The sequence below is a fragment of the Tursiops truncatus genome, chromosome 9 (assembly GCF_011762595.2).
Source record: "Tursiops truncatus isolate mTurTru1 chromosome 9, mTurTru1.mat.Y, whole genome shotgun sequence".
In the NCBI taxonomy this organism is placed as follows: Eukaryota; Metazoa; Chordata; class Mammalia; order Artiodactyla; family Delphinidae; genus Tursiops; species Tursiops truncatus.
This window is the reverse complement of record NC_047042.1, coordinates 17,017,354-17,024,048: the sequence shown is the minus strand read 5'-3', so window position 1 is coordinate 17,024,048 and position 6,695 is coordinate 17,017,354. Positions and strand designations below refer to the sequence as shown.

Here is a 6,695-nt window from a genome sequence, read left to right as displayed (position 1 = left end):
GTTTAATTTGGGGCCGGCAGCTGTGATGGATTCTGTACCTCTCTAGCATTTCTATGTAGCTGAAGGTAGACCTGATGAATACGTATTAAATGGAAGATGGGTACATGATGGAACTGGAAGCCCAGCTGGCTTTGTCTTGATGATGATCGTGTGTGTGTGTGTGTGTGTGTGTGTGTGTGTGTGCGCGCGCGCGCGCGCGTGCGTGTGTGTGTGTGTAGACTATCAACTGGTGGAACCCTCTTTTTTTTCCCTAGGGCCAGTGACAGCCCAGTTGCCAGAAGTGGGTGGTGGGAAAAGCTGTTGAGTGGGTCAATCCTGGGGTTTGAGGCAATTGCCTACACTTGCTATACTTTGAACCCAAAGATGGAAGAAATTCCCATCTGGTTAAAAAAATGATGAGAAAAATTACAAAGCAATGATGGCATGCCACTCAAAGAGGAGCGAATCAAAGTTAATAATTAACAGAGGAATGTTACCCCCAAAGCTCTTTCCAAGAGAGTTTAAAAATCCTTCTTCTATTGATTCTTTTTCCTTGGCTATTGGCTTGGGCAGAGGATTAAAAAGCTATGATTTCAGATTTGATATATTCTCCTCCAGGAATAGACATCCTCCCAATGTGTGAATTTCTTGCTTTTTTTTTTTTTAAGTTGAAGTATAGTTGATTTACAATGTTGTGTTGGTTTCTGGGTTTTTAAAAATTGAAGTATAATTGATTTTTAATTTCTTAGATTCATTTTAATCTTTACTTTAAAGCTTCCTGGGAACTCTTTGGGTATTCCATGGCAGATGACATTATATAGCCCTGTATGTATTTTCTTTTATGACAGAAGCATCAAACATAGGTGTCAGTATCTATTTTATTATACAGTGTTCCTTAACACTCTAAAAAAACTGGATAGGACTGAGACATACTAAAACCATAAAACTATCCCATAGGGCCAGTAATGCAAACAGATCAATATTTTGTTTGAAAATGGTCTGGATTAGTCCTTCAGAAACTAATCTTGAAAAGTAGGAGATAATCACCATGGCACACCCCCTTTGTCTTTATAATTGTTATGGACTTGCCCCCAAATCCTCTTAATTCTCCTAAATTTTTCTCTCAGGTTTAAGAGACTCTAATGTTTAATATTCATGGTATAAATCAGTTCTTGGTGGGGTTCTTACCCCTGCACTCTACCTGAGGTCAGCATGGTGTCTGAAAAATGCAGAGCAATAGATGCTATTGGCATTTGTACTTTATTTAAACCTGGTTCTTAGGCTGGGTTTCCTCACAGCAGAGCCTTCAGGAGGGATTCGTGCGCAAGTGATTTACTGAGGGAGTGACCTCTGGTGAAGTTTGTATGGGAGTGAGGGCAGCACCACAGAATTGTCAAACACTGAGCCTGGGGGTGGGTGTTGTATCCCTGTATCTCTCAGTTAATGGCTGCGGATCACCCCAAGGGAGCACGTGACCTCTCAGTCATTTCTGGGTGCGGGGGGTACCACAGCAGTTCTCTGAAGAAGGATGCAGCAGCTGGGGAAATTGTGCATTTGCCCAGTAAATGGGATCTAAGTAAGTCACCAAGAACATCTATCATACATAGGCAGACTTAAAGGTCCTGAATCCCTGCTTCCGTTCTTATTCTCCTGGCCTTAGCTTAACCACCTAGAATAAACACTAAAGCCATCATAAGCTGAAAGAGCCAGCTCTTGGCAGTCAGCTCCTGCCTGCACCCTCAACCATGTAACCCAAATATCAACTGGATTTCCTAACTCTGAATCCAAAAATTTAAACTTACGTCTTCAACCCTTGAAACCCTTTGCTATTTTCTAGTTTTATCAACTCTTTACTCAATTGACACCTTTTGTGATGTCAGATGTCAGGGGATTTTTGCCTGGATATCATAGAGTTTTTCATTCTGACTCTACAGAAGCACCACACAAAAGTTATACAAAGCTCTCTGCTTATCCAAATGAGACATTAATGAGAATTTGGCTAAGCCTGACCACTCTGAGATCCATGGGCTTTATTCCCTTTTCACTTCTGTGATGCTTTTCATTTGCTGTGAGACAGAAAAACTCTGCTGCATTGGCACAGGCAATACTCCTAACCCTCCCAACTGTCTTAAAAAGTCAGTAGAGGAAATGGAAGGAAGAGTTCCATATTCTTACTGTGGTTCAAAACAGATCCCAACTAAAGATAGTCAATATTTTAGGCTTTGCAGGCCACATACAGTCTCTGTCACATATTCTTCTTTGTTTTTGTTTGTTTACAACTCTTTAAAAATTTAAGAACCAGTCTTAGCTCTGAGGGCCATACAAACACTGGCCTCTAGTGGGATTTGGCTCATGGACTGTAGTTTGCGAACCCCTGCTATATCAAAGACCTTACAAATGTAGCAACAGCTCCAACAAAATTGAAAAAAAAAAACCATTTAAATACAAGTCACAGCCATTTGAGAAGCAAAGGTGCTGATTAAACAGCTATCAGAATCTCAAAATCAACATTAAACGTCTTGCTAAAAGCAGGCACATTCAGTAAAAAGAACCAGAAAATGAATTATTTCACAGCAGAACTTGTTGCCCCAAACAGGAAGTTACATAGTTGGTGAGACCCTGATAATATAATCAGGTACAATTATTGTAAGAAAAATGCTGGGACAAAATGCAGTACGAGAAATTAAAAAGGTTTCACACTGTCAAACAGTGTGATAAGTTGAAGTACAGTTGTCCCTTGGTATCCATGGGGGATTGGTTCCAGGACCTCCCCATGGATATCAACATCCACAAATGCTCAAGTCCCTTATATAAAATGGTGTAATATTTGCATACAACCTAGGCACAACCTTCCAAATACTTCAAATCATCTTTAGATTATTTATAATACCTAATATAAAGGAAGTGCTATGTTAATAGTTATAAATACAATGTTAATGCTATGTAAATAGCTGCTGGCAAGTGACAAATTGAATTTATGCTTTTTGGAACTGTCTGGAAATTTTTCCAAATGTTCTTGATTTGCGGTTGGTTGAATCCACAGCTGTGGGACCCACAGATGTGGAGGGCTGACTGTATTGATGACATGTTACATGATCTTGAAGAGGTTTCGTGAAACAAATTGAAAGACCACATGGCTCCTTTATCTAGACTGAGTCCGCAAATTTCACCAATAAATGTGATACTGCAACATTGGTAAGATTTACAAATAACTGTGAAATTCAAGAACACAAAGAATTGCCCATAAAAATCAAAGGCCAGGACATAGATAATATTTGGCCTTCATATCTATAAACAAAAGGTCTGTGTTGGAAGAACAGTGTTGATTTCTGAACTGATGGAGCCTTGTCAATGGTTGGTTTTGATCTTTTTTTTTCATAAATTTATTTATTTATGTATTTTTGGCTGCATTGGGTCTTCATTGCTGCCTGTGGGCTTTCTCTAGTTGTGGCAAGTGGGGACTCCTCTTCGTTGCGGTGCGCGGGCTTCTCATTGTGGTGGCTTCTCTTGTTGCAGAGCACAGGCTCTAGGCGCGTGGGCTTCAGTAGTTGTGGCACAGGGACTCAGTTGTTCCACGGCATGTGGAATCTTCCTGGACCAGGGCTCGAACCTGTGTCCCCTGCCCTGGCAGGTGGACTCCTAACCACTGTACCACCAGGGAAGGGAAGCCCCTCAATGGATGGTTTTATGAGCGCTCTGGTATCTTGTTAAAATTTCCTCGCATTGTCACAACACACTGCCTTCTTCACAGAGAAGTACTGTTGTCAAACACTCTTAGAGATAAAATGAAAGAAAGTTTTGGATGATGCTACAAAATGGCTTTGATATATAAAGGCTAATTAACTTGAGAATATTTGAAACTGTGGGAAAATCTGGACAAAGACCACATATTCTGCTGTACATAGAAATTTAGTGGCTTACCAGAGGAAGAGTTTTCAGTAGAGTTCTTGAGCTGATAGGTGAAATTTAGAAGTGCTTTCAAGATAAATTGGCCAGATTTTACTAAGTGCTTTGAAGATGAACAGGGGCTGCAGAAAGTAGCCTTCTCAGCAGATACTTTTCATCGTGTGGACTAGTTGAACAAGTTTCTGTAAGAAAGTGTTTTGCCTTCAGATGACAAGATGCTTGAATTTAAAAGGTAACTGAGAGGGATTTTGGATTCAGGTAATGATGGAATAAGACCCTCCTGGAAAACTCCCCTGCAGTAAACAACTATAAAACTTGGACATAAAGCAAAAAGCAATGACCTGAAGGCACTGGAGGGAGAAGAGAAGCATACAGAAACTGATGAGAAATAAATACTTGGAAGAGGGGAGCTGTATGGTAAGCTCCTTGTATCTGTGGCTTTTAGCCTGGGTGCATGGCCAGCACATGTTGGTGAAGGTGTCAGGAGAAAACCCATGGTCTCTCTGATAGGGTAATCCACAGATGATGGACAGAGTCGGAGATTCCCTGAAGAAAAAGAGATAGAGAGGACTTTCCCAAATTCTACTAGTTTCTCTGACTAATTCCTGAACCACAGACGCATGAAACAGACTCAAGGTATCTTAGCTAAAGATAGATGATCCCAACTGAGTCTGGAGTTGCTGTTCAAGAAACAGAGTTCCATAAGCAAAAGAAAACCACTTATTAGAGTAAAACAACAAAATCAAGAATTTACACAACCATTCACAAAGTCCAGGGTAAATCCAAAGTTTCCCAACAAAACTAACCAAGAAAATGGAATACATCCTCAAGAGAAAAGAAAATCAACTGAATCAGAACTTGAGAGGAACTAGATATTACAGTGAGCAGACAAGGACTTTTAAACAGATATTATAATGATTTTCAATGAGATAAAACAAAGTATGAGCTCAATAAATAAAAAAATGGAAAATTTCAAAAGCAAAAGAAAAACAAAACCCCAAAACCAAATGGACAATATTTGAATGAAAAAATTCAGTATTTTTTGAAAAATACAATATTTGAAAAAAAATTTACTGAGCAGTCTTGACAGCTGGATGGAGATGACAGAATAAGTGAACTCAAAGAACAATAGCAATTTTCCAACGTGAAGAATGAAAGAAAAAAGACTGGGAAAAAAACAACAGAACCTTTTATATAAATATCAAGTATTCCAACATATGTGTAATAAGAATCCCAGAAGAAGAGAGAAAAAAGTTCAATAAAAATGACAAAAAAATTTCCCCCAGTTTGATAAAAGGCAGAAATGTATATATAGAACATGCTCAGAGGAATAAGCATAAATAAGCATAAATGGAATAAGCATAAACAATCCCACACTGCGGCATATCATGGTCAAAGTGGTGAAAACCAAAGATAGGAGAGCGAGTCTTCAAAGCATCAAAAGAAAAACAACACATTCTTTACAAGGGATCAATAATTTAATTAATGGCTAAGTCTTCAACAGAAACCATGGAGAATGGAAGAGAGTGGAACAACATCTCTAAAGCACTGAAAGGAAAAAAATTGTCAGCTCAGATTCTATAACCAGAGAAAATATCCTTTCAAGAATAAAGATATTTTTAGATGAACTAAGACTAAAAGTATCATCACCAGCAGATTTCCACATGCTAAAGGAAGTTCCTCAGGCTGAGGGTAGTCACAAAAGAATGAATAACATAAAAACTGTAAATTTAAAAGAATAATTTTTCTTTGTTTTCCTATTAATTGGTTTATATGAATCACCTAACTAAAGAAAAAAAGAGAATGGTGTCTTGTGTAATTTATAACAAATGGAGATGTATTATGTATGATAGTTATGTATAATAAATCATGGAGGGCATATGGAACTAATGGCTCCATGGTTTCTGTATTTTATTTGAGTGGTACCATATTAATGCAAGTGGGCTATGAGAACTTAAGGATGTATACTGCAATCCTAGAGCAGTTACTAAAATATTATTATAATGCCTGAAAAAAAGTAAAAAGCTAGAAAAAAATATAATGTAACATCAAGACATTGGGTATCAAAAAATAAAAGGCAGTTCCCACCTCTAAGAGATGGGAAACAAATGAAATAAGCCATACAATTACCCCGGGTAACTGTCAAAGAGTTTTAGGCAATGGTGCGGTGAAAGAGAAGCCAGAAAGAACCCAGCTGCTCCCTGAGTTGAGGACTCGGAGCCGGGAGAGTGGAGACATCTGCCTCAGAAGTCAGGAAAAAAACAGTCCTGGACTAAACACTGCTCTGCTTCCACCTAAGAAAGCTTAAAAGCAACCCCTGAAAGGATCAAACTGTTGTCAAGTAACCAAACTGTGTCTAAGAACAAAGATCAAGAATATTTATAGGAACACAGATTAAACAAGTTAAAATTAACATTACCTGGCAGGTGTATTAATTTTCTATTGCTGCACAGCAAATGACTGCAAACTTTCTGGCTTAAGACAACACCCATTTATTACCTCACAGTAATGTAGGTCAGAAGTTTGGGCAGGGCTCAGTTGACTTCTTGGCTCACCATCTTACAAATTAGTAATTTGTTGGCCAGGGCTGTTGGCTCGTGTGGGGCTCAGGGTCCTCTTTCACATTCATTTGTCTACTGGCAGAATTCATTTCCTTGCAGTTATAGAATTCATTGAGATTTCAACTTCTTCAAGGCCATCAGAAACAACACTTCTCTGACTTCCTTTGTCTCTGCCCTCTAGATTCCTTCTAAGGGCACACCTAAATAGGTCAGGCCCACAAAAGACAATTTATCTCTCGGTTAATTCAA

At 38.7% G+C, this 6,695-nt stretch overlaps 1 long non-coding RNA gene across 2 annotated transcripts; it reads right to left on the bottom strand.

Moving 5' to 3' along the window:
* Window positions 1-839: 839 nt before the first annotated feature.
* LOC141279513 (uncharacterized) lies at window positions 840-6,347 on the bottom strand. 2 transcript variants are annotated; one of them, XR_012333888.1, is made up of 2 exons: window positions 6,305-6,347; window positions 840-3,752 (listed from the first exon to the last, which is right to left on the bottom strand). It is a non-coding gene; the product is annotated as an uncharacterized lncRNA (long non-coding RNA). The 2 variants fall into 2 exon arrangements; XR_012333887.1 differs by lacking the exon at window positions 6,305-6,347 and adding an exon at window positions 3,901-6,298.
* Window positions 6,348-6,695: the final 348 nt, after the last annotated feature.